This window comes from Protopterus annectens, chromosome 1.part1, assembly GCF_019279795.1.
Source record: "Protopterus annectens isolate FY-2018-M chromosome 1.part1, PAN1.0, whole genome shotgun sequence".
Taxonomy (NCBI): domain Eukaryota; kingdom Metazoa; phylum Chordata; order Ceratodontiformes; family Protopteridae; genus Protopterus; species Protopterus annectens.
This window is the reverse complement of record NC_056726.1, coordinates 1,221,775,403-1,221,803,262: the sequence shown is the minus strand read 5'-3', so window position 1 is coordinate 1,221,803,262 and position 27,860 is coordinate 1,221,775,403. Positions and strand designations below refer to the sequence as shown.

Sequence of the window (27,860 nt, the reverse complement as noted above, 5' to 3'; positions counted from 1 at the left end):
CTATAATCAGTGAACTTTTACAGCATATCCCACATCCTAACAGCCCAAGATTATAGCCTATTAAATGTGCTTTTGTCCGGACTTTCTTCTCTTTTTATATTGTAATGCTTACATTTTTTTTTTAAACTAAAAAAGAAAAAAGGACTTGCTTGCTTTAGTATCTTTATGACATGCAACACTCACTAAAATGCTTTTACTATGTAACATGCAATTTATATCATGACATGTTTTATACAAATAGTGTTAAGTACAAAAATTATTTTACTTAGTTTTTTCTTTTTCTTTTTTTCCTTTTAGTGTGTTTTCACATGAAATGGAGTATATGCCTGTCCAGTCCCCCAACAGGTTTAACAAACTCAACAAAAGTCCAATCTTTCTCAGCTACTTTTTCTTGTATAGCCATATTTTGCAAATGAGATTGATGCTTTATAGTCTCACATTTATTCATCAATTTCAGTGCTGCTGGTCTTCTCCCTCTTTATCTCCAACTCCAGTTCAAGTCCAAGGGTACTCCTCATTCTTCTAGTCGACTTCTCTGCTTTTTTCTGTCTCTCAAGCATTTTCCGTTGGAACATTAGAATAGGCTTCATTGGCGAAAAGCAAAGTCCTTTTCTTTTTGATGGCTCACTTTTTGTTGAACAAATGTTTGTATTTCCTCTTCAGCCTATTCTTTATCTAAAAATGACTTTGATCCTCCAGGAAAAAAATATTCTGCCGTCAGCTGGATACAACAACTTGAGTCTCGTACCTCCCTCTCGACATTGTCTGATTGCTGGGATAAATCTGATTCTCTCCTGCCTGGTGTACAGTGAATAATCATTTTTAACAAATACTCTGTCTCCTATTTGTAATATTTTGCCTTTCTGCCACAATTTTGTCAAGATCAACTCTTTCTACTGGTAATATTGCATATTTACTAATACAGGCCTTGACTGCTTTCTCATGGCCAGGTTTGGAGCATACACATGATGTGCCCTTTAACAAATCCTTCTGTGGAATACCAGTCCAGTTACTTACTTGTGCTTTCATAAAATTAGTGTAGTCTGTTCCTTCCAGTTTCTCTGGTACAACAGAAGATCTCAGGTTTTCTATGTATGTTCTGTTCTCTAACTGTACCATTTTTGAAACCGCTGTTCTTGAGCAGTCTCATACTCAGACAGCCTTTTCTTCATTTTGACCTCTGATTTTTCCAGCTTTATCAGTTTGTCTGAATAACTGTTTAAGGCTTCTTCCATTTTTCCATCCGTTTATTATTTGAGTTCATATAGTCCCTCAGGGATTCGTTTATTCTAATCAACTCTGAGAATATTTACTGTGTTTTTCCTCTAAATTACTTGTAGGTATCTCTTGTACCAAAACTGGAGCTTGAATGACTTTCTTGATGAACAATTGCCGTATCCTTCCCAGTCAGTGTTTTCTCTTCACCTTCTGTAGTTGATTTTTTTCAGGCTCTCTAAGTTTCTTCTTTCTGGCATCCAGGCAGTGTACTTACTAGGCAGTAAATGAATTTTACTAAAACCGGCAGAATTACTGGCTATTATTTATCAGTTTCTTTTTTCACTACGGGAGAGCTGAAATTATGCTGCTGATCAGTATGCAGCCATGTTGGAAAACCCATACATATGTTTATTGACTAGTTAGGTGGGACAACATTTTTAGAATTTTCCAAGCACGCTTCTTATACATGATCACATCTTTTTAGATTTCAACTTACTGAAAAGTTCTGCTGCAAAAATTAATATTAATTATATAAGAAGGGATACAAGACAGTATGTATCTTGAAAGAACAAGTGTGCAGCCTTCATTTATATTTAATAACATAATGAACAATCAATTTATTAGAATATCTAGACTTACCAGTGCTGATAATGATTTAAAACAGGGTTTTGAACAGTTGAAATCTGATTTTGGTCTTAGGGTATCAAAGAAAAGCAGTAGAAAAATGCTTAAGATGTTTTGTTGCAAAGATCAACTATAGCTACTTTGTTTTTTACCACAGGTAATAGAGTTAACAGTAAACCAGGATTGTTGAAGTAATCAAATTTATGAGTACCCTTAACCTATTCTAGAAATGTTAAACAAGTATGTGAGATAGATAAGTGCAATTAGCCTATTATTACAGTTAACGAAGTTATTAAATGAATAGTGGTGGATGTGCCATTGTTTACTTTTAAAAAATAAAAAAATCATTGAAAAGACAGCTGAGTAACAAGAATGAGTGAGAATCCTAAAGTAAATAGTAATCAAATTTGTTGTAAGTGCAATTAGTGTAGTAATATTTTGACAAGTTCCACTTAGATACATACTGTTATTAATAAAAATGATAAGACAGAGGTTTATGCTGATTTTAGCAGTATAAATTTAGTATATGTAATTAGCTGGGAAAAGCATAGATATTTCTACATAGGTAAAACTAATCTAATGTGAAAAGAATGAATAAGTAAGCATTTATGCGATATAAAAAACAGAAATGTATGAATGCTCTCTCGAAACATGTTATGATTGATGGTTCACAAGCTAAGTTTTATTTTATTCTGCTACAAGTTTTGAATACTAATTTAAGCAGTGGAGATGTGCTTAATGCCACAGAATATTAGTTTGAATGGATTATTAGATTACAGGCTATGATCCATCCAGGCTTAAATGACCTTAAGGCCTATCCTTAAATTATGGAGCTTGTATCATTAGATGATTGGGTCACCTGTTGTTTTTAGTTAATACAAATATGTGATTTTTCCATAGTATTTTTGTCGGATGAAGAGCCTTGGAGTGTGAAAACACTTATGTTTATTAATATGTTAAAGTGAGTTTTCGTCTGCTGTCATCATTTGATGGACCTGTTTTTTCTTGTTGGATTTATACTTGTACTGGACTTGCATTCATCCACACATCTGGAATTTTGCATACCACTTATAGTTATGTTACCCAGCTTACCTCCTTAGTAACAAGATTAGCCATCTGATGTTTTTACATGAGACCCAATACTGGAAGACTAACTTTTCCTTGTGCATTGGCCATAGCCTTTGCCATGTTCAATTGGCACAGGTTTACTCTGGAGTACACACACATAGCTACCTGGTACAGGATTATCCAAGTGACTCGGCCTTCCATATCAAGGCAGCTACTCTACAAACCTAATGAGTGACTCTGCTTCTTCTGACTCTGTAAACTATTGAAATGAATGAGGAAAACTAGCTTTCATCAAGCAGATCTCTACTCTCCTTGACTTTGATGCCCTTAGCAAGGAGGAACTGTCACTGGGATTCTCTTCTTGGAACAGGATCCTTTTTTACCAAGACTGAGAGTGCATTTTATGTGGGGTTTCCAGTGAAGTGTCTGAGGTTAATAAAAGGTAATTGGACCTCTTGGGAACTAAAGACCCAAGACCCTCAGTAGACCATCTTACAGTGGAAGTTACTTGGAGTTCCTTAAAGGCCAAAAGGCATGACTTCTGGAACAAAATGATGGCCATTGTTCTGTGCATCAGGAATTTTGAGATAATTTTGCAGATTGGAGACCTGTAGGTCACTGCTGTAATGTAGACCTTTTGACTCTTTACCCCTGTAGCCAATTATCCTTTGCCCTGTGAGAGCTGCAGGCTGGAGGAGACTAGACATTCAGTGTAAACAGCATGGTCAGTTCTCTACTCTGTGTTACAGTGAGGTCACTGATGTAATGTAGATCTTTTCCATCCTTTCGCCAGGAGTCTCTTAGACTCTGTCCTCTACAGGCTAGAGGAGGGAAGACATTCAGTACAAATAGTATTGTCAGCATTCCTCTCAGTGTAACAGTGGACTCTCCTCTGAGAGACGCCAATGGTGTCTCAGGCACCCCACTCCAGAAAATATGGAGATAAGGGGAGACAGGCTTCTGTACCTCTAAAAACATTAAAAACCATGAACAGGGCCATTTATTTGTACCTGTATTGCAAGGCAGTCTTGCTGGTAAAAAGAACTCTTAAGTGACACATGTCACTGTCTCTTTTAGCTGTATACCAGCTGGTATCTTCTGGTAGAAGAGGAGTCCAACCCTACTGCGTGGAAATCCTAACAGCACTGGCAGTCAGTCCAGAATGAGAACTACTGTGCTAGTTCTTATAGATAAGAAATTATACTGCAGCAGTGACCTTTACCCTTTACTTGGACATCTACTGTTGCACCGAGTATCCTAATACACATGTACTTTGCTGAGCGGTGTGTATCAGTTTGACAGAATATATGAGTAGCTGAGTGCAAAATTGTGGGCCACTTTTAAAGAATTTGTTTCATCAAGAAATTGCAAAAAACAAAGTATTAAAAAAAACATATACAATAAGGAAACCTTGTGCATAGATGGCTACAGACGTGACTACGGCCACTCAGGTAATGAATGCAGCACGTTGCCAATCTGCTTGAAGAGGAAGGAATGAAATCCAGAAAACTGTAAATCTTATGCCAGGGTTGATAACACTGCAGATTTTGGAGCATAACAATTAAAAGCCATACAGTATTGCAAACTGCCAAAAGAGTAATTTGATTCAGAGACTGATAAGTAGATTTAGAAAGGTTGCAAAATTAGGCTAATACACTGAACTGGAACTTGACTTTGCGTATGAACAGAGATGTGTTAGAATTGTCAAGAAATGTGTTATCTGTACCATACAGAAACTATGTCTTCTCATGATTGTGTGGTGATGGTGATGGTCTACAGTGTTTATATTTGTTGCGGCTATTTAAAGACCCAGCCAAAGAATAATGCTGGACATCTAACAGATGTCCATGCTCATTTTCTGGTTCCATAGCCAAACAGCACGCATCTCTATTCATTGTTTTTATTAACTAAAGTTTAAGGCAGGAAGAATTGCAACCAATCATTTATTGCTGCTTCCGTATGTTTTACAACCGTCTGTTTAGTTCCTAAAGTGATGCATGGATTATTATAAAAGGTTACTATGCTGGAAAAGTTTTTTTTTTTTTTTAAATGCAGCAACTAATAGGAAAACTTTTATTTAAAGTAGGCAAAAATCTTTATGACTGATCCATATAATGCATTTAAAACATGGTAATGTATGTAAACAGTCCAAATGTTACATTCACTTTGTCAGCTGAAACAGAAGTCCATTTTTCATATTTTGCACTTGGGAAGCAATACCAGATACTGTTTTGTCATTCACTGTACAAACAATATCATTTATCTATTGTGTTTACCCCTGGACTAAGACTGAAATAGGTCCAGTAGGAATTGCTCAATCCCGGTTAACAAATTTAAAACAAAAGTTATTTCTGTAGGTTTATATATTGTTTTATTTTTTGCTTAATATTCTGTTATTGTTAAAGTTTCTGTATAGGAAAGACAGTCAGACAATTCAGGACATGCATAGGTGGACATATTAATGATTTCATTGCATGTAATGAAAAAAGTAGTTTAACATTGCATATTATTTTTCAGTGGAACTGACCATGCTTTCAAATCTTTGTGTGTGTAGGTTGTGAAGATGAGGGATGGAACATGAATAACCTGGTGCTATTTACATCTTGGTAACAGGTAAGATATCATGCCTGCTATGGAAATTTGTTTGAATAATACATTCAGTCTGATACTGTTTCTGAAGATAAAGGATGATTAACAGTTTTTTGCTTGATTACTCAAAAGTGATGTAATGTTTTTACTACTATGGATGGTCCTAGCATCTTTTTAAGTGCTCCATATGAGCTAGTGAAGGATATAATGGTTGAGTTCCCTCTTTTTGTTACAACTAATTTTTGTTTTAATTTTTCATAGTCTAGTACCATAATGCTGGTTGTGTAAGTTTGTAGTCTGGTATAAGTTACAATGGTTGCCTAAGGTTTGTTTTAGATTACTTTGAGAAAAAAACAAAACACGCACACTTGATTTTTGATAGTAAACCAGCATAAACACTATACTGTTTTACTCAATCACAAGAATCACTGTTCTTCATGTAATCACTTAGCTGAAAATAAATATCAGAAATAAAAAAGTTATTTAATTCAAATGATGACAGCGGTAATGTTGATAATTCACAATTTGATATTATTGACATTACCCAAGTTACCTTGAATTTGGTGATGTTTTACTTACAGGGGGGCACATCCCCCTGCATATTATATATACAAACTCCGAGATCGCACTACAGTGAGGAAAAGGGTTTCCCGATCCCCACTGTAGTACGATCTCCAATCAGAACATCAACCTCATATGAGCGCATGCACACTAGCATTCACTGAGCTGGATTGGAACATTTGCAGATAAGCATTACTGAAACTGGGAACCATGCATTCGACCATCCCAGTTTCGCTCAACTGCTGTTCAACATTTTGAAAGTAAACCGTTTATGCCATACCGAAAAAATTAAAAAAAGAAAAAATAATGTATATTAGCCACAGTCAAAGGGCAGTTTAATGGTGTATGAGGACAATGTAACTGCTGTAAGATAATTCATATGTCTAATTTTCAAGTTTTTCACCTGCTAGTCTCCAAGACATTTTTGATTGCTTTACTCAACTTTGAGATGTGTTTCACATATGCATATGTGTATAGCTACTGAGCTGTAGGAATTGAATTGTCAAGTGGGCAGCAGGATTTTTCAGTGAAAGTAGTCAAATCTGAGAACTGTTGAATGAATGAGTAATCGCAGTTTAAATTATTGATTGGTAGTATTTGCAATGTGTTGGGGTGTAACTTTGAATCCCATTAGGATTTATTTGTAGCAGTGGGGTTCCCATAAAAGAATACTCTTTCGATTAGTCCCAGTGCAGTTTGTACTGTTTGTAGAGAGGGAAAGATAATAGAGTGGGATGAGGCCAATTGTAGAGAGGGAAAGTTAATAGAGTGAGATGAGGCCAAAAGGAAGTTTGGACTGCAGGTTAGAGACTGCCTTCCCTATCAGGGATTGATATCAGAATATAGCAAAGAGAAAGGGACAGGGGAGTCTTAAGTGAAAGACTTGCGTTGGTAGAGCTTTGTTTTTTAAACACATTTATTGAATTATCACTTGTGATGTAGGCAACTTACATTTATATAAAAGTAATCAAACCATATTAACAATTTCACATTTACAAACATTAAACATCTCATATATTGTTTTATTTATATATATATATATATATATATATATATATATATATACACATACACATGCATACAAATTTATATATATATATATATATATATATATATATATATATATATATATATATATATATATACACACATACACACACACACACACACACACACACACACACACACACACACACACACACACACACATATATATATGCCATAATCTAAGCAAAATTACATAAAATTATTCAATTCCTGCCTTCGCTTAAACCTCACTCCTTCTCAAAAAAACATTTTTCTGTATGCATTGTTCCCACATTTTCCAGATCCGACTTTCCTCTCTTTTACAATATTCACTACTTCAGTGGTGCACAACATCTGGTCCTCCATGCAATGCCATCCGACCCCCAGGGAGTAACCAAAAATTTTTTAAAAAGTTGAAAAAATACTGTGCCTTACTCCAGTCATGCAAACTTTCCAGCACGTGCTTACTTACATAACTGACTACAGTTATGCACACGTCTAATTTTAGTCGCGGAAGTAACTAATCTTTCTTATAGTCTGAAAACAGTAGTAACTTTCAGTTTGTAATAAGTCATGGCTGCAAGCCAGAATAAAGTTAAATGCAAAGTTGATGTAGAAAACAGGCAATTTCATGACTGCCGTCTTAAGTAAAAATGCCAGTTACCCGTACCCAGGGTTGCCAGACGTCCCTATTTGAGCAGGACTGTCTCGGGATCAACAGCTCGATCCTGAGTCCTACACTGTCAGTTAAAATCCTGGCGAAACAGCCTCTGCTTTGTTTTTTTTTTTTTATTGGCCTGTATGCTGGTATATGAGACAATCAAAAAAATTAAAAACAGAGCTACTTGTGCTTAATGCGGAACTGCCTGTTGTTCCGCATTGAACAGAAGAGGGTCTGCTGTGCAATTTTTTGATTGGCTCATATACTGGCATACGTGACAATCAAAAAATCACCAAACACAGAGCTAATTGTGTTTAATGCGGAACTGCGATGTCAGAAATCTGGCAACACTGCCTGTACCTACTGTTAACTCATAACGACTTACTATGTTTTGAGGTAGCCCGGAGATGCATTAAGAATTTGTGTAGTGGCCCTCCCCACAAAAAGGTTGAGCACCACTGCACTACTTCAAGTGTAGCTGGTTTAAATTTTGATTTCCATTTTCTAGTAATTGCTTTTTGGCAGCCGCCAGTATTAAACTCAACAAGCTCTTATAATGTCTAGGCAATTCAAGTCCTGTATCCCAGCTGAAAAAATTATTTTCTTAGTTACACTTATTTGCTTGACCAGTATTCCTGACAGAGTAGAATACTCTTTAGTAAATTTTTAAAGCCTGCCAACTCATTACATTCCCAAAACATATGTTTCCAGTTACCTCTTTTTTCCTATCACACCTCCAACATTTGCTATATACGTGAGGAAATATTTATTGGAGTCTGCTTGGGGTATAAAAGTATCTATGCAAACATCCTAAATCTTCTAAATTGTATTGCATGTTTAGGAGCCATATATATGTCCTCCCTTTTTTTTTTTGTGAATTGCATATCTGTCTTCCCAATCTTTTCTACCTCTTCTGATTGATCCCTATAGTTATCATGCAATATTTTATATGCCCTACTAATTATTCCTTCTTTAACAACAGCTTCTCTTCTAGATTCAGATAAAAATGCAACCACTACAGTTTTTTTTTTCATTTAAGATTCCCCTATCCCTTTGTCTGTACTGTGATATCAATCCCTGAAGGCAATCATTAGCCTGCAATCCAAATGTCTTATTGGCCTCTTCCCATTTTATTACCTTCTCATCTCTAATTATTTGCTCCAATACATTGGTTCCTTTGCCATTTTCCTCCAGTAAATTCCACTCCCCTCATGTCTATTCACTCTTCTCCTTATTGCAGACATCCCTGTTGGCAGAATCTCCTTTCTCCATTCTTGTGTTGGCCTAGTTCTTAATGTGCTTTCTGCTGCTTTATGAATATAATATTCTGTATGATGTTATTATTCTCCTTAAGGATCTGTGTCCAAAATTCCATTATTTCCTTATTTCTTGACTTACACCCTTACTTCATCAACACCCATTTCCACTTTGAATTGTAGATTTCTGCTTGTGTTATGTGTACATCAACATCCATTTCCACTTTGAATTGTAGATTTCTGCTTGTGTTATGTCTAACAGCCTTAACTGTGTAGTTCTGCAATATCCCTTCAAATCAGGTCATCCTAAACCTCCTTGATGTATTGGGAGGATCAGTTTATCCCACATGACTCTTTTCCTCTTTCCCTCCCTAATGTAATCCCTCAACCCTTTATTAATTACTATCCACAACTTCGCCTCTGGTTGATAAAAATATGCCCGACGTGTACAAAAAAAATGCCTGACCTGTGTATAAAACTAAAGGGACTAAAAACATGTTTACTGATTGTATCTTGCTATCCATATCTTTAGGCAAGACCTTCCAGTTTTTCAGTTTTTTTTATTATCTGTTGTTTAGACTCACCACATATCCACTGTGAAGAGCTTTTTATTTAAATCCAGAACAGAAGCTGCTGTTAAAAATGGATAATTAATAGGCCATGTGAAATATTGCACAATAACTATAAGAATCAATTACAAGAGGTTAAAAAAGATTGGGAAGAGCGACTGGAAAAGCAGTTTACAAGAGAAAATAGGAGGCCATATGTATGTCTGTAAAGTATGCAACAAAGTGCAGAAGGTTTAGGAGTTTTGCTTGGAGGTGCTTGCATAGGTATTTTTTATACTTCAAGCAGACTTCAAAGAATTTTTCTTCAGATAGATATTAAATGTTGGAGGTGTGGTGTGATGGGAAAAAAGAGGTAACTGTTATCTGGAGTGTAAAGAGTTGGCAGATTTAAAAAAATTCCCTAGGGATTACTCTGTCAAAACATTGGGGGGGGGGCAATGGTTGTAACTGAGGAAATTATTCTTCTGAGTGGGGACACAGGATCTGAATTGCTTATACATAGTAAGGGCTTGTTAAATTTAATTTTGTTGACTGAAAAGCAATCAAACTCTAAGTCATGTATTTAAATGATTGGATATTATAAAAAATATAAAAATAATTGGAAGTGGGATCTTTAGAAAAGTGAAGGAGCAAATTGCATAAAAATAAAAGGAATTTGTGGAAGCAGTACATCCAGAATAGTGTTCAGGAGGAGGAATGAGGTATAAGGGAAGGTAGAAATTGGTCAATGTATGTAATGTTGGACTGAATGAAAGTTGTTTATAAAGAATGAAAACATGTATAATGTATAGAAGTGGGAAAAAATGTTAATATGATTTGTTCTCCATTAATGTATGTGTGGTTGTGTCTTAAGTGATAATTTAATAAAAGTGATAAAAAAGAGAGAAGCAAATGTCCATTTGATTCCAAAACTTTTCTCTCAACCTTCCATCTCTAGAATGTGAAACACAATCTCTCATAATGTGGAACAAATGGGCAAAATATGGGATACTTACTAGCAATGTCAACTTGTAAGCTCGCAGAGTTGTTAAAATGTGTTACTTTTCTACTTATAAAGGTTCTTTTGGTAAATTAGTGTGATTCCGTGTTATTTACTATGGTTGTCAGTTGTAAACAATTCTTAACAGTACATGTGTGACAAGACCCTTACAATGTAGAATAGTGAGGAACATTGGCTTTTTAAGACTCAAAATGAACATTCCTTGTAATACAGTGCATTTGACAAGTATGTTTCCAAAAGGCAGTGAATGTGTTGGAGGATACTGGAACAGTGACAAACACAGTAGGGGGCCAGAAACATGAAATGAATAAACTAGAAGAAAAGCTGCATGTACTGAGAGCAGAGCTGCTAGACAGTAATGCAAAATGAAAAAGCTGGACTAAAGAAAGAGAACAAGAAGCTGGATGACCTAGGAAATAGATTTAGAAGATATAGTCTAAGATTCATTGGAGTAGAGGAAAGTATAGCAGAGGTAGCATTAGAAAATATTTTGAATGAATTGCCTGTAGAAAGATTTTAATTATCAAGGATCAGAGACATAGTTATAAAGCACATTCACAGAGCTGGGACTACCTGGACAATAAAATAAACCCAGACCATGTAATTGCATGCCTGTTGTCATGTAAAGTAGTGTAACTGATGAGGAATATATGGTTTGAAGGAATATTTATAAAGGATTTTGAGGACTTTTCAAAACTCTATATAGAGGCTGGAGCATCAGCTGGTAAACACTTTGAGTTAAAAAGTACAGTGATTGCTGCATGGCTAGGCTGATTCACCATATTTGGTACAGTGGAAAGAAGACTGCTTCAGGCTGCATAACAAGGTGGACATGCAAAGCTTCTTGGAGAAGAGTGTAAACGGTGGGACACACAATGTTAATCTTCAAAAAGGTTAAAAACTGCCTTTCGTGAGGAAAACAAATCCCCTACAAAGACTTTCATTCTTACTGCCTTGCTTGCTTAGTGCCTCAACACAATGTTCCTAACTGACTGTTTTGTGCTAGATTCAGTAATAAGACTGTTATGTCTAAGGCCAAATCCCTTCAGGACCACTTACAGTCAGATAGGGCTGGATCTTCACATGCCATGGCATCTACCTGTTCTCAGGCTGTTGTACCTAAGGAGTAAAAATGATAAGTGCCTGAAGGAGAAGGATATCTGACTGTCTGAATATATTTTTGTGTCCGGTTCCCTGCCTGTACTTGAGGCTGATGACTCAGGCGAGGTGCCTGGGCATTCACCTGGTCTGATGCTTGTTAGGCCTGTGTCCTGAGTCCACTGGCGCAAACCCTCCAGAGGCCTGCTCCTGACATGTTGACAAGAGACCATCATCAGCTGAGTCCAAAGCCACTAAGCACACTGATTTCTGATGCCAGAATTCTGGTGAATGAGTAAGGGTAGTATCCACTTGGTGATTGTAAGGGAAGAGCTACCTGAGAACTGCATTGATGTCTCAGCCACCCACTTGTGACCTGATGCCTTGTCTTTCATGAAACCATGTCATTCCAAGTCAAAGAGGCAGGTAGGTTTGCACCAGCAAATGCTGCCCGAGTCCCCCACCTCATCTGCCCATGTTTCTCCACAGTACTTGGATATGTTGGTGCAGGACTTCATGGATTTCATGAGGTCCTAGTAACCCACCCTGCAAAAAGAACTTGTGCAGAAACCTCCCCTGGAAAAACAGAGTGACAGCCCCCCTCCACCCCCACCCTGGAGATTCAGATTCCTTTGACTCAGAGGATGAAGTGGACTTGCATACATGGAGCACCTTCCCCCTCAGAATTATGAAGACTGAATCAGATGACATCTTCTTGTCATCATCACCTACAGAAGTTTTATCCTGTGGTGACACCCTTCATAGAATAAAGAAAGCCTTCAAGTTAGTCTCCTAAATTCTCCAAGACTCAAGTTCGCTGCAGAGAGTTTCTGAACCTCTGTGCTCTGTGCCCCTCCACCTCTGGCAATCCCTTCATTCCATATTGCAGACATATCCTTGCATTCTGACTCCCTCTGTTTTGCCCTCAGGAAGCCTGATCCCTTCTATAGAGTGCTTGACTCTCACAGGCATCTCTATAAAGACCCTGCGGCACATCTTGCAGTGGTGTCTGTGGAATCTTCCAAGGGAGCTAGTTTGCAAGCATCCAAAAATCCTTTGCCAAATTTTAGGGAGTCCAGGTTGCTTAACCAGTCTGGCAAGAAAACATACACTTCGGCCAGCCTGACCATGGAAGCTCTGAACTGGCACCTTTTATAGTAAAGGAATAGAGTAAATAAATAAAATAAATTTATTTTGTTTTGTTGACTGGGAAAGTCAGACCAGAGTCTGATCATTGTCAAATGGGGTCCTAGGCAGGGTAATGAATAAAGGACGCCCCAGCATCCCCTGCCCTGCAGCCATTCCAGTGTCCCATTACTTGCCTCTCTGTCCCCCCAGTAACATAAAACAATGTTCAAAACAGTCAGTGTGCATATTATTTTGTTCTTTACCTCTATAATGATTACAGATACTTGAATTTTATTTAAAACTTTTATTTCAAATGTTATAGCACAAACACTAATAGCCATTTGCTAAACAAAATAATACAGTCACACAATGAAGTCAGACTTAGCATGAGCAAAAGTAAACTTCTCTGCCCTTGAAACACACATTTATTGAAACTGTATTGAAATCCACATTCATAGAAAGTGCATCTGGCCAGTGATGGATTGTGTACTTTTGGGCTGTTTTCAAACCATGGCCCCCCTGCACACCTTTTTAGGAGCATGCATAAATGAATTTGTTCTTTGATTAACCTTCCTGAGCCTTTTAAATTATATTCTTTGTTTAACAGAACACCACCTGTTAGAGTACGTTTTAAAATTGTATTTTTGAACATTTTTGCCAGTAAGCAATGAAACAAGACAGACCAATAATGACAAGGCTACCCATTTCAGAACATTTTAGTCATAAAAGGCCACTCAAACCACTTTCATTATAAACTATTTATATCAGTCAGTATGCAGAATCTCTGCAGATGCAGAAGTAAAAGTCATCTGAATAATTCCATGTTAAAGAAGTCTGTAACTAATGAAGAGCTAGCTGCTGGCAAACATAGTTGTATTTCAGTGCTTCATCTAATTGGAATAAATTGCCTTGGTTACATTTAAAAAAAAGTTGGCATACTGGGGATATGCAATAGGGAATGGCTGTCCAACTGATAAAAGCTTTATAGCTACTAGGCATCTCATCCAAAGAAGGACCCCCCCCCATATACTACACAGTACTGTCAGCAATCAGTGCAGTCACTGGGAAGAGAACCCACAACCGTCTGCACCAGAGGCAGGCATGCTACTTGTTGCACTACTGACACTGAACAACACAGCTATGAAACTCTATGACTGACATTGACAAACTGTAATCCTCAATGATTTACTAAAACAAAACAAAAAAATGCTTGTTAGAATCATGTTTCAGGGTTTGACACTGAAGAAAGTCGCTTAAGTAGACAGCCCACTTAACTGGAGCATTTTACACACACACACACACACACACACACACACACACACACACACACACACACACACACACACACACACACACACACCATTAAGTCAACTCTCCTGATTGCTGCTGTTGTTAAATCAATCCACTCACCATTTCAGTCCTCTGCTGTTAAATTAAAATCTCCTGCTTACTGGATGGGCTTGGCTGCGCTTGCTAAATCCAAATCTCCTCTGGCTACTGTTCAGTAAATGGACACCACCTCTGTGAACAAGCTTGGCTGCATTTGTTAGTTAATCCAAATTTCTTGCAGTTTACGGTAGGACAATGTCCTAATGCTGGGCTTTCTGGAGCTAAAGTCTGTCATGATGTCCCTTGCTGTGTTCCACTGAAAGTCTTCACCACAAAAATTCTTGTTTTTTTAACACTTGATGAAGCATTTGTGAAAGTTGTTTGTGATTTTGGAAAGCTTGTTTCTGTAATAGTGGAGTAAATTCTATCTGTGGTGTCCTGAGTGACTTTTTTGTGGTGAAACATTCCTTTGTTTGATACTAGCAAGACGTAATCCATTTGGAGACCATCTCTTGCACCTTTTCCAGTGAAAGTCTCCTGTGAGGTCCTAAACCCCTGCTATGTTTATGGAAGTCTTGTGGGCTTGTTTTGTGTAGATATGTTATTTTTCTGTTCCCTCCAAGCCAATATGGGTCCCAGGCAGCTGCCTAGGTCATCTAGTACTGGATCCAGCTCTTGGTTTGACTGGGCAAAAAAAACATTTTCAATTGTGACCTGGGGAGATAAGCTCCACAAGTGTTACAAATTTTGAAAATAAAATAAAGACAGTATTACAATAGGAATGCACATACAGTCCACATAGTGTTAAAGTGCCAATAACATATTAAATAATAATAATAGATTTTTGTGCATTAGACAAATCTTCATAAATTAGAAACAAAAAAATATTACAGGGAAAATGATTATTATAACATTGCTTACAGTAAAGCAGATTAAGATACCAAAAGGTATTGGTGAAAATATGTGATGTCACAATGTGAGTACTTAACTGTGAAACAGTAAGGTAAGTAGGAACTTAGTAAGTGAACAGAGCTGAGTGTGAGATGAGGATGCAGCTTCGAGAGAAAAAAATCAACAGGTCAGATAAATTGAAAGTGGGAGAAAACATTGATTAGTATGTTGTAGAAAGGAGGATAAGAGATGGAGATTGGGTGAATTTGTTTAATTCTGTATAGGCAGCCTAATACTGTTTTTTTAATTGGTAGAAGATTATGTTGGTTGAATTTGAGATTGTCATTAATTATGACCGTAATAAGTTGGTCTGTGTAACCAGTTCCTATTTTTTGTAGTTATAGATGAGATGATGAAAACTGTTTGGGAGTACAAAACATCTGTTTTGTTTTATTTTGGTTTATGAGTAACTTAAAGTTAGATAACCAGGATTCCACTGATGAGAAGGCAACCTGGGTGATTATTTGGAGAATTTCAAGTGTTTTAGCTGAAGAGATAACTGTAGAATAATTTGCGTATTAAGCTATTATGGCATGTTTGGCTGCTGTCTGAAACTCATTTATGAAAATATTAAAAAGGAGGAGTCCTAGTGTTGTCCCTTGAGGTACCCCAACTGGGATTAGTAGGAAGGGTGAAAAGTCTGTTTGTATTTCACAGCTTTATTGCCTGTTAGATGACTGCGGACCCAATAAATTGATGGCTGACTGAGGCCAAGGGAAGAGTTGAGTGAGACATGTTTGATGCCAGACAGTGTTGAAGACTTCAGCTAGGTTAAAGAAGAGAGATGATAATATATTACCTATATTCGTGTTTTGATTTATCCTGTTGGTGAAACTGAGGAGAATGATTGTTGTGCTGTGGTTGGATCAAAAACCATGCAGGGATTTGGAGAGGAGATTGTCCCTGAGGTATTTGAAGACCCGAGAGTGAGTACATTTTTTATGGAATTTTAGATAGGTGTGATAGAATTGTAATGGGCATGTAATTAGAAAAGTCAGTTGGGATGCCACCTTTATGTAGTGGTATAATGAAAGATGTTTTTTTCTAGATGTAGGGACAAGATTTCTTTATTTTTATGGATCAGTTACTTAAGATGGACACAGAGAAATCTAGTGCATCATCTGCTAGTTTTAAATATAAATTTAGTAGACTATTTGCAGCTAAGGTTGCTGGTTTAAAGTTAGATATTTTTTAATAATGGAGGTATGTACAGGCTGTGCAGCTGGGATAGGAGGGGGGAGAGGGAATTATCCTTGAAAAGAGAAAGAATGTTTTTGATAAAGTAGGAGATAAACTTTGTTGCAGTTTCGTTGATGGAATTATTAGTTGAAGGAGTTGTGGATTAGCCAGGTTGGATTAGAGTTTTTTATGGATACCTGCAATGGTTTGGGGTTATTAAGATGCTTTTGCTGGCAGTAGGATTTTTATGATTCTTAATATTGTGTTTAAGGTTTCTAAGATGCCTGAAAGTTTGGTACATAGTTTGCGTTTTGTTTATGGACCGTAATTTCCATGCTTTGTCCTTTATATCAGTTTTTTTTTTGTTTGTTTCTTTTGTTACCTATGGTTCTGGCTTTGATTTAACTCTTTTGGTTCTGAGTGAGGACTGTTGATTTAGAAAGTTTAGGAATGTTTTGTTAAAATGGGAGACAGCATCTTCTAAAGGCAGGGTTTTTAGTTTGTTCCAGTTGCAATGGTATAGCGAGGATATGAATTTGAGATAGTACAGTTTGTTTGTACTCTGACTATGTCTCAGTACACATGTTGGGAGGGGGTCATTAACACAATCTGGTACACATCCAGAGGAGTTAATTTTATTGGTTCTGTCTGTAATAATCCAATTTAAAATATACTGTCTGTTGCTATATTCATTAGTCTTTGTAGAGATTTTGATTATTCGTGAGAAACCAACTACATTTACTGGATTTGTGGGAATAAAGGGGCTGCTGTACTGCCAGTCAGTGTTTGGGTCACCCATAGTAATGGTTTCTTGAAGTTTGCTGTAAGCTGTCCAGTGGAAAATATCCTCAGCATAGGAAGCATTGGTTGGGGTTCATAGTTTAGTAATGCATATGGTCTTTCTGTCGTTTAGCTTTAGACTAGCAATCAATATTTCTGTGTTGTTAAAACTAGGGTGATGATGGAAAGTTATTTCTAGAGAGTTTTTGAATATGATGGCTATACTGCCACCTTTTTTAATTTTTCCTATTCAGCCTGAACCTGTTAAAGCCTGGGGTAGTATTTCATATTGTGTTTTATATCTGTTTTAACCATGTTTTGGTAGTTACTGTTATATCTGGGTTATACAATGATCATGTAAATGTTAAATTTTATTGCAAAACATCATGGGGTTCATATTGAGGAATGGTAAGCTGGATCCTCTCACAGAAGGGGGGATGTAAGAGTGTGTTTACTGCTGTGGAGAAGGTATGTGTATTGTGTGCTATTGGAAGCCTGTGCTGGGATGTATGTCACCATTAAGTTTAAGTTTTGAGAGAGAGAGAGTACTGAAAAAGATAGTACCATTTAGATTTGGGTTTCATTTTATACATGATGAGTGATGGTTCCAGTTGTCTGTATGTGTAGAGGTCAGAGGACATGAACAGATACAGTTTGAGTGATACAGAAGGAAATGAGGTAGTAAGGAATTCTGTAATGCTCTAGAGAGCTTCTGAACCTCCTTGCCCCTAGACCAAGGCAGAGGAGCAACAAGGTGGCAGCCTCCAGATATCTGATATCTAGGAGCTATGTAATGTTATCCTCCAGGTATCCAGCCACTTATTAAAATATGGCTATAATGCATTGAATGTATCATGCAAGGTGGCTACTATGTGGTCAGTAATGTGGAGACATGCCTGGCTGAAGACTCGACCTGTTGTAGACCAGGTTAAAGTGAAACTTGCGGATGTCCCCTTAGATAAAGATATTTTGCATTTGACTCCCAACAGAAAAGTGTTTGAAAGATTGGATAAAAAGGGAAGTAGATAAAGTTTGTCAAGGAGTTTTACCTACCTCCTTCTCCCAGATGTAACAGAAATTACCCTAGCATATCCTTGCCTTTTTCTCCAAAACATGAAAAAAGCAAACAGCTTAGACAGAGAGAAGGGCTAGACACCAAAGGAAGGGGTAAACAGAGCACTGTTTCAGACCTGGGGTCTCAAGGACCCTGCTTCCTCTCCCCTGGAGCAGCTGTGACTACATCCAGCGCAATCCTTCCCTCCCCTAATCCAACCCACAACCCTCCCCTCCCAACCTATGAGGAAGGCTGTCCTCCTTTCTAACTCAGTGGGAAGAGGTAATGCAAGATGAATGGGTCTTGCAGAAAATAAAGAATGATTATTCACTCCATTTTTGGAAAATTACACCCTTTCTAGACATCCCTCCTACTCCAGAACAACAAGAAAAAATGATTCCTCCCATTCTTTAGTACATGTCTGTAAGGATCCATCAAAAAAGAGTCTCCAAGGTATGTTGAAAACCCATCTTGTATTTTTCCAGAGTAAACAAGTTTTCAGTGTTACCAAAATTCAGAATGTTGACTCAGAGAAGACTCATTACCACTTATCTTCACAAGGGCACTGATGGTGACTCTGTTCTTGAAGAGATGCCTAATTTCCTATTTTACAAGAACTCAGGGTTATTTATTTATTTATTTATTTTATTTTAACATTTGTTTGCTGGGAAAGTCCGACTTGGAACAAAACCAGTTTTCAGCAGAGACATGGGGAGAAACGCTTCAGATGCATGTGTTTGTAATGTGGGAGGAAACCGGAGCACCCAGAAGAAATGCACATGAACACAGAGAGGACATGCATACTCTGCACAGAAGGCACCCCAGCCGAGATTCGAACCAGAGAACCTCTTGCTGTGAAGCAACAATGTAACCGCTGCACCACTGCGATGTCCGATTTGGTGATTGCTGTTTCAAAGTAGGGTGATTACACTACCAATTCTGTGACTTACCACTTGGCTTATCTATTGCATCTAGGGTCCTGGCATCAGTCTTTGACTGTTGCAAAAGATAAGGGGTCCACACTTACCCTTGCTTGGATGTTTACTGAGCCAGGCCACATCACACTCAAAACTTTTGACAGCCATGTCCAGAAGTCACATCTCTTCCCCCAGCACCATGACTGCCTCCCTGGGACAGTCATGCAGTCAGTCCATCAAAAGGCATTGCTTCCAGAGGACACAATCTCTTTCCTTTAGCCTACCTAGGGAACGTACACAACAAAAGATATTACTGCAAGGGAATTTCTGAGAGTCCTAAGTTGCATGTCTTATGGCATCCTCATGATTTCATTTGCAAACTCACACATGAGAAAATTACAATGGTTTCTAATGAGCTGTTGGTCAGAGCATCAACAGTCCCTTGACATAACTGTCCCTCTTCTTCCAAGTTTAAAAAAGGGCATTGTTTCATGGATGGAGAGTCAGAAACAATCCAGAGATCTCGTTCAAACTCCTAGAAACAGCACAGACCCTTACAGCAGACATCTTGGGCTTAGCCTTGGGAGCTTATCTAGGGCAGTTTAGGATCCAAGGGACTTGGAACAGCCATCAAACAAATTTAATAATGAGGACACATCTCTGTGTAGAAGGCATAAGATTTCCTAGAGTTCAGGCACCTAATAAAAACCATACTGTGAGTATCCCACCTCATAACAGGTGGTAGAAATACTTTCTTTAAAAACTTTCCAAGGTATAAATCCACTAATGAAAGTAGAGAAGCACAAGCTAGTTTAAGTCAAATCTTCTTTATTAAAAACAGACAAACAAGCGATCCAAATAGTAAATGAAAAAACAGAATAAAGTGCAGAAATTCACCACTCCATTTATATACCTGTTTAAAAGCATGGGAGTGGTTTACTAGGGTAGCAGAGTTGTATAAGACAATTAGCAGGTTTGCTTGCTAAATACTAAATACCCTTTCCCCTATACACCAGTGTGATATTCCACACAGTGCTGCCCTACTTCAAGCTCTGTGGTTCCAGGATATGTTAAACTAAACTGAACTAAAAGTTGAACTAAAAATTAAACTTTAACAATTGCTAAAACTTCCTGAAAACAATTCATTGTAGTATCAAAAAAGAAAAAGTTAACATAAGTCTTCAAAATTCCTTTGAATTTTTTCTACCAACATTACAAAACATTTTTAACATAGATTACTTTTGTCTGTTAGAACTTCTTCAGGTTTGTGTGTCAAGTGGGAAAAGCAACTAAAAGTAAAAGTTAAACACAATATTTTGCTGGGCAAAAAAACAATACATATTATTTAAGAAAATATAATACAAAAAACAAATCCTAAATAAAAGCCTACCAAACACTTGAAAATATACACACACACACACATGTATATATGTATATATATGTGTGTGTATATATATATATATATATATATATATATATATTCAAGAAGCGGAGGAGGAGTGTGAAAGTAGTGCCAAGGATTAAATGGTGGAAGTTAAAAAAGTGTGATTGTGAGGTGGAGTTCAGGGAAGAGTTAAGACAGGCACTGGGAGGCAATGAAGAGTTACCGAATAGCTGAGTAACTACAGCAGAGCTAGTAAGGGAGACTGCTAGGAAGGTGCTTGGTGTGACATCTGGACAAAGGAAGGAGGACAAGGAGACATGGTGGTGGAATGAGGAAGTACAGGAGAGTATACAGAGGAAGAGGCTGGCGAAGAAGAAGTGGGATTGTCAAAGAGATGAAGAAAGTAGACATGAGTATAAGGAAATGAGGCGCATGGCAAAGAGAGAGGTGGCGAAGGCTAACGGTAAGGCATATAGAGAGTTGTATGAGAGATTGGACACTAAAAAGGGAGAAAAGGATCTATACTGATTGGCTAGACAGAGGGGACAGAGCTGGGAAAGATGTGCAGCAGGTATGGGTGATAAAGGACAGTGAGGGAAACGTACTCACAAGTGAGGAGAGTGTGTTGAGTAGATGGAAAGAGTACTTTGAAGGGCTGATAAATGAAGAGAATGAGAGAGAGAGAGAAGGTTGGATGATGTGGGGATAGTGAATCAGGAAGTGAAGCAGATTAGCAAGAAGGAAGTAAGGACAGCTATGAAGAGGATGAAGAATGGAAAGGCTGTTGGCCCAGATGACATACCAGTGGAAGCATGGAAGTGTTTAGGAGAAATGGCAGTGGAATTTTTAACCAGATTGCTTAATGAAATTTTGGAAAGTCAGAGGATGTCTGAGGAGTGGAGAAAAAGTGTTTTGGTACCTATTTTTAAATAAGGGTGATGTGCCGAGCTGCAGTAACTACAGAGGGATAAAATTGATCAGTCACAGCTTGAAGTTATGGGAAAGAGTAGTGGAAGCTAGGTTAAGAAGGGAGGTGATGATTAGTGATCAGCAGTATGGTTTCATGCCAGGAAAGAGCACTACAGATGCCATATTTGCTCTGAGAGTGTTGTTGGAGAAATACAGAGGAGGTCAGAAGGAGTTGCATTGTGTCTTTGTGGACTTAGAGAAAGCATATGACAGGGTGCCTAGAGAGGAGTTGTGGTATTGTATGAGAAAGTCGGGAGTGGCAGAGAAGTATGTAAGAGTGGTACAGAATATGTACAAGGGTAGTGTGGCATTGGTGAGGACTGCAGTGGGAGTGACAGATACGTTTAAGGTGGAGGTGGGATTACATCAAGGATCAGCTCTGAGCCCTTTCTTATTTGCAGTGGTGATGGACAGGTTGACAGGTGAGATTATACAGGAGGCCCCATGAACTATGATGTTTGCAGATGACATTGTGATATGTAGTGAGAGTAGGGACCAGGTTAAGGAGACCCTGGAGAGGTGGAGACATGCTTTAGAGAGGAGAGAAATAGAATATATGTGTGTAAATGAGAGGGAGGGTAGAGGAATGGTGAGGCTGCAGGGAGTAGAGTTGGTAAAGGTGGATGAGTTTAAGTACTTGGGATCAACAGTTCAGAGTAATGGTGAGTGTGGAAGAGAAGTGAAGAAGAGAGTACAGGCAGGGTGGAATGGGTGGAGATGAGTGTCAGGAGTGATTTGTGACAGACTGGTATCAATAAGAGTGAAAGGGAAGGTCTACAAGAGGGTAGTGAGACCAGCTATGTTATATGGGTTGGAGACGGTAGCATTGTCGAAAAGGCAGGAGTCAGAGCTGGATGTGGCAGAGTTAAAGATGTTAAGATTTGCACTGGGTGTGACTCAGATGGACAGGATTAGTAATCAGTATATTAGAGGGTCAGCTCAGGTTGGACAGTTTGAAGACAAAGCAAGAGAGGCGAGATTGCGTTGGTTTGAACATGTGCTGAAGAGGGATGCTGGGTATAGTGGGAAAAGGATGTTAAGGATGGAGCTGCCAGGTAAGAGGAAAAGAGGAAGGCCTAAGATGAGATTTATGGATGTGGTGAGAGAGGACATGCAGGCGGTTGGTGTGAAAGAGCATGATGCAGAGGACAGGAAGAAATGGAAACAGATGATCCACTGTGGCGACCTCTAACGGGAACAGCCAAAAGAAGATGATGATTATATGTATATATATATATATGTATATATATATATATATATATATATATATATATATATATATATGGGTCTATATGACTACATCGACAAGTGAGAAGATCGACATCCACTTGTCCGACACGAAAACATCGACACATGAAATAAACGAAACTGCAAATCACCGACATTCACTTGTCCGACAAACAAGGACTAAGAAATGCAATGCTCGTAACAAATGCACAAGACTGCTACAAACACGGACTCAGAAATAAAATGCTAGTAACAAATGCACAACACTGCCACACTTACTAAAACATGGTAGTCATGATTAGTGAAATTAAAACCCTGTTGCAGAAATGTACATTGAATAAACATCTCCAGGATGTCAGCAAATTTAGAGGCAGTGTACAAGCTAAATACTCGCGTTACAGAGCACATAACGCACTCAGTATTGCGAGTATTTAGATTGTACACTGCCACTCAATTTGCTGACAACCAGTACATGTTTCTTTAATGTACATTTCTGTAACAGGGTTTTCATTTTGCTTTTCATGACTACCATGTTTTTAGTAAGTGTAGTAATGTTGTGCATTTGTTGCGAGCATTGCATTTCTTAGTCCTTGTTTGTCGGACAAGTGAATGTCGGTGATTTGCAGTTTCGTTTATTTCATGTGTCGATGTTTTCGTGTCGGACAAGTGGATGTCGATCTTCTCACTTGTCGATGTAGTCATATTGACCCATATATATATATATATATATATATATATATATGTATATATATATATATATATATATATATATATATATATATATATATATATATATATATATGTATGTACATAAGTATTCATCTCAAATGATAAATCTGTTAAAGAATTTTTAAAGTAAAATATACTTGGAAATCTGTAAAAACAATATATGGAAAATATAGCAGAAAAACAGTTGCTCATGCTCACAGCAGTGATATTCGCTCAGATCTTCATGTCCTAGAAACAATGTGTAAACAGGACCCCATTTAAAATGTATGAATTTTATAATATTGGAGCTAATATAAACATGTAGTATATTTGCCACTAATACTCAGTATGTGTATAGCTAAGCTCAAACAAATTGTGTTTGGACCCAGTATATTGACATACTGGGTTTGTGAGACTTTGAGGGACACCACAGAGACTGTTTGCTTTGACCTCAGACAAATCAGCACATCATTGTAAATTAAATAATGGCAGAGTCATTCTGGCAATAAAAGCCTTTCAAAAAATTTGACTCGAAGACCCATAAAGATTCTGACAGACAACACCACAGTCGTGTGGTACATAAACAAGGGGGATCCCATTCCTAACCCAATGAAGACTAGCTGTGGAAGTTTCTCTCATGGCCCAGCAACTAGGGGGCACACCAATAGCCTCATGTGTACCAGATTAGGACAGTCTGATAGCACACTGTCTCAGCAGAATTCTTCTAGACCACGATAAATGGATGTGGAAAGGGGAGTTTTTTTTTTCTGGACCTGTCCAGACAACAGTTTTCCCAGGACAATCTCTCTATTGTAAAAGAGACTAGAAAAGCAAATACCAGGAAGTTATATATGGCTAAATGGAAAAGGTTCTACATCTACTACTGAGCTTATGCTGTTGTACCCACTTAGGCACTCTTCAGGTCTTAGAATACCTCTCAATTCTATATACATGGATGGATTATCCTATTCTAGCATTAAGGTCAAAGCTTCTGCTATCTCTGCATGCCTACCCATGTCCCTTCCAAGTTATGCTTATACCAACATGAAACCATTCTTGAAGTGGAGACTAAACTTATACCACCCAGACAGGGAACCTGCACTCTCCTGGGATCTAAATTATCTGCTTGAAAGAATGACATTGCCCCTCCTTGGAAACAGAGGCTTCAACCCCTATCAAACTACTTACGTGGAAGACATTTGTGCTGCTAGCACTCACCTCATCAAGGTGCATTTCCAAGCTGCAAGACCTAATGTTAAAGATCCATTACTATTTTTTCATAGTTACCATGAGAACCAATCCTTCTTTCATGCCCTAAGTGGTGTCAGAGATTTCTTTGAATCAAGGTTATTCATCTCCCTGCATCTTTCTCAAAGCCTTAAAACAGGGAGGAATTCTCTATTCTCTGGATGTACACAGGCAACTAACAACCTCCACAAAACAAAGTTTCCTTGCAGATCTGACCAGCTTTTAGTGGCCTTTGCAGAAGGTAAACGGGGAGGACCAGTAGGCAAGCAAACCATTTCCAAATGTATTGAAAACAGCATCTCCCTTTGCTACTCACAGCATGGTAAGCAGCTCCTTGGCAAAATTAGACCCCATTCCTCTGGGGCAAAAGCCACAAGCACAACCTTTATGAAAGGATCACCCACTCAGACCATATTAGAAGCAGGCACCTGGTCCTCTGTACACATTTTCACCAAGTGTTACAATCTTGGGGTCATTTCCTGAGCTAGAGCAGGCTTTGCCTCTGGGAGCCTTATGTCCCCAGACAAAAATTCTTTTAAACTTCTCCAATAATCCTCCCAACACTCAGTACTGCAGCATTGATCATGATGAAAATAGTACAGTTGGCAGAGCTGGTAGATAGCTTACCATAATTGTAGATGTTTAAATAGGTCAGTGTTTCAGTACCCTCTCCCACTTTCCTTCCCCTCTCTTGTCAATTCCTTATCCTTGAGATGAAGAGGATTTCCACTTTCCTGTTATCTCAACCTCCTTTTCCTCCCCCTGCTCTTTTTGCCCAGGGTTCTGGCTCTCAGTAGGGGTAGTTGGGCAGGGCATGCTCTACCTGAGGACCATCAGACCTCAAGAGACTAGGACAAGAAAGACATGAAGATGGTACTGGCCAGCGTACCCTTTTTCCCCTGGTGTACTGACCATCTTACTGTCGAGGATTGCCGTCAGTTGGAGAATGATGAAAGACTCTGGTATTTGAGTCAGCCACAGGCATCTGCATGGCAGGAAGTCCCAAGATTCAGTACTGCAACACTAATATACTCAAACATCTACAGTTATTATAAGCCATCTGCACAACTGTACTTTCTCCCTTTATTTGAAATTGGCCAAGGGCAGTTATCACAAACTTCCTGAAACACTGGATTTATTCATGCAAGACAGTGGTTGTTTGATACACTCCAATCTGTAAACTCTTCACTTGACTGCCTGGATGATGATTTTGATACCCGTTCGGCACCTTTTTATGAGAATGTGAGCAGGTAATGAAGGGGGCTAAAAACTGTCACTGAGAAGTCATGTATGTGTAATTGTACAAAGTTTTTTCTAATTGGTGCCATTTCAATACCTAGGACCCATTCCAAGGTCCAGTTGCCTTTGGGTCTTGATTGTTCTCTGTCATTTCATACTCATTTACCAAGATCCACCTATCAGCCATTTCTGCTTGTCAGCCCTTGGATATCCCTCTTTCTTCCTGTCTTGACATCAAGCAGTTTTTGAAAGATGTTTTACTTATTTGTCCACCTAGGAAATTGATGGCCCTCGTTGGTGTCTAGACTTTGTACTTGGAAAGCGATCCTTTCTTTCATTTGAACCAGATTATCAGGCTGATTTTAAGATCTTAACATGGAAGACTGTATTACATTACTCACTGCTCTGACTTCTGCAATGAGGGTATCAGAGTTACAAGCTCTGATGGCGAGTCATCTCTACCTCATTTTCACAAGGACAGGGTTTTTCATAGGTTCATAGGTTCATAGGTTGGTACTAGGCTATCAGCCCTAGGGCCTATACAAGCCTAGCCATAACAATTCCCTGGCTGTTTCTTCCCACATTATTTACTTTTTGAGAACAAGTACTACTTTTATATCTAAAGTTGTTTCATATTTTAAATTGAGCTAATCTGTTAATTTCCCATCTTCTTTCCAGAACCTTAAAACAAAGGAAACAAATCTTCATACTCTAGATTTCTGCAGGCAGCTCAGATGCCACTTAGAGCTAAATACTTCAGGAAAGCTGGTCAGCTGTTTGTCTACTATGACGGCAAGAGAAAAGGACAACTAATTTTAAAGCAGACAGTTTTGAGAGAGTTCTGCTATTTTATTTAGTTTTGTTATTCTCACCATAACAAACCACTTCCAGGTAGGGTTAGGGCCTACTCTGCCAGGCTTTGGTTTTCTTTGGTGGCATTCTAGAAAAGGGTCATGCAGCAACTTGATCCTCAATACACACATTTACAAAGTATTACAAACTGGATTCGATTTCCAACTCTAGAACAGGCTCTGCTAGGACCATTCTGCAGGGGTTCTTGGATTCTTAGTCTTGTACAGCTTCCCTACTTGTTACTAAGCTACGGTAATCATCCTAATAGCTTTAGGCTACTGTAACAGTGATGTGATGTCGAACATAGTACAGTTGTGTAAGTAAATTTATCATAACAATAGATGATTTAATAGATCACTGCTACAGTAGCTGTACCCTCCCTCCATCCTCCTTAGTTGAGTTTTTATATATTGACATGACATGTATACCCATTGTATATGGTTTCTCTTTTTTTAATTGTATTTTCCTAGCTTTTTTTTTTGCTTTTCAGGGCTAATGGTTCTCTGATATGAAGTTTTTGCCATTCTAACTCCAGCTCTTTGTGAGCTCTTGGCAGTTAGAGCATGCGAATGTGCAGTTAATCTTTGAAAAGATGGCCAGTTGGTCATATCCTTGACAGGATGTTACAATGTTAGCATTGGTTTCAGCGACAGTGATCTATTAAAACATCTACTGTTCTGGTAAGTTTACGTACACAACTGTACTTTTGTCAGTGTGCTGTATGTTATGCCAGATGTATGGTTACTGTTTCACTGACATGTTTAGTCAAGCAGATGGAAAAGAAGGACATTAAAATATGAATTGTTTATTTATTATAGAATTTATTTTTGTGCCCCCTGCAGCAGTCATGTGGGAGTGCAACCTGGAATTAAATGCATATTGGTAGCTGTGGATTGGTACAGTCTCCATTATTTAATGGGGTGCACTTAATAATTGTATAGTTTCACATTGATTACTGCCCTGTTTTAGTTCATAGAAAATGTGTTGGCTTGTGGATAAATTCATCTTACGATTCATAATGGAAACAAATGCATCAAGAAATATTATTAGTAAATAATAAATATATCACAACCAGTCATAAACAAATAGTCCCTAATAGTTGTATCTGGTTATTAAAAGATTTTTGCATAAATGGAATTTACACCCTGTTCTCAAATTCCCTATTTAAATAACATAATTTCCTCTTTCTAAAAGTTATATTCTAACCATTATATTAAAGAATTAA

At 38.0% G+C, this 27,860-nt stretch overlaps 1 protein-coding gene across 4 annotated transcripts in view; it reads left to right on the top strand.

Annotated features, from left to right (window-relative positions):
- LOC122809357 overlaps positions 1 to 27,860 on the top strand; it is a 1,358,270-nt gene that overhangs the window by 196,085 nt on the left and 1,134,325 nt on the right. For all 4 annotated transcript variants that reach the window (XM_044080823.1, XM_044080814.1, XM_044080796.1 and 1 more), the window contains exon 2: positions 5,465 to 5,523. The gene's annotated coding sequence lies outside the window, so the exon portion shown is untranslated. The remainder of the gene's footprint in view (positions 1 to 5,464; positions 5,524 to 27,860) is intronic.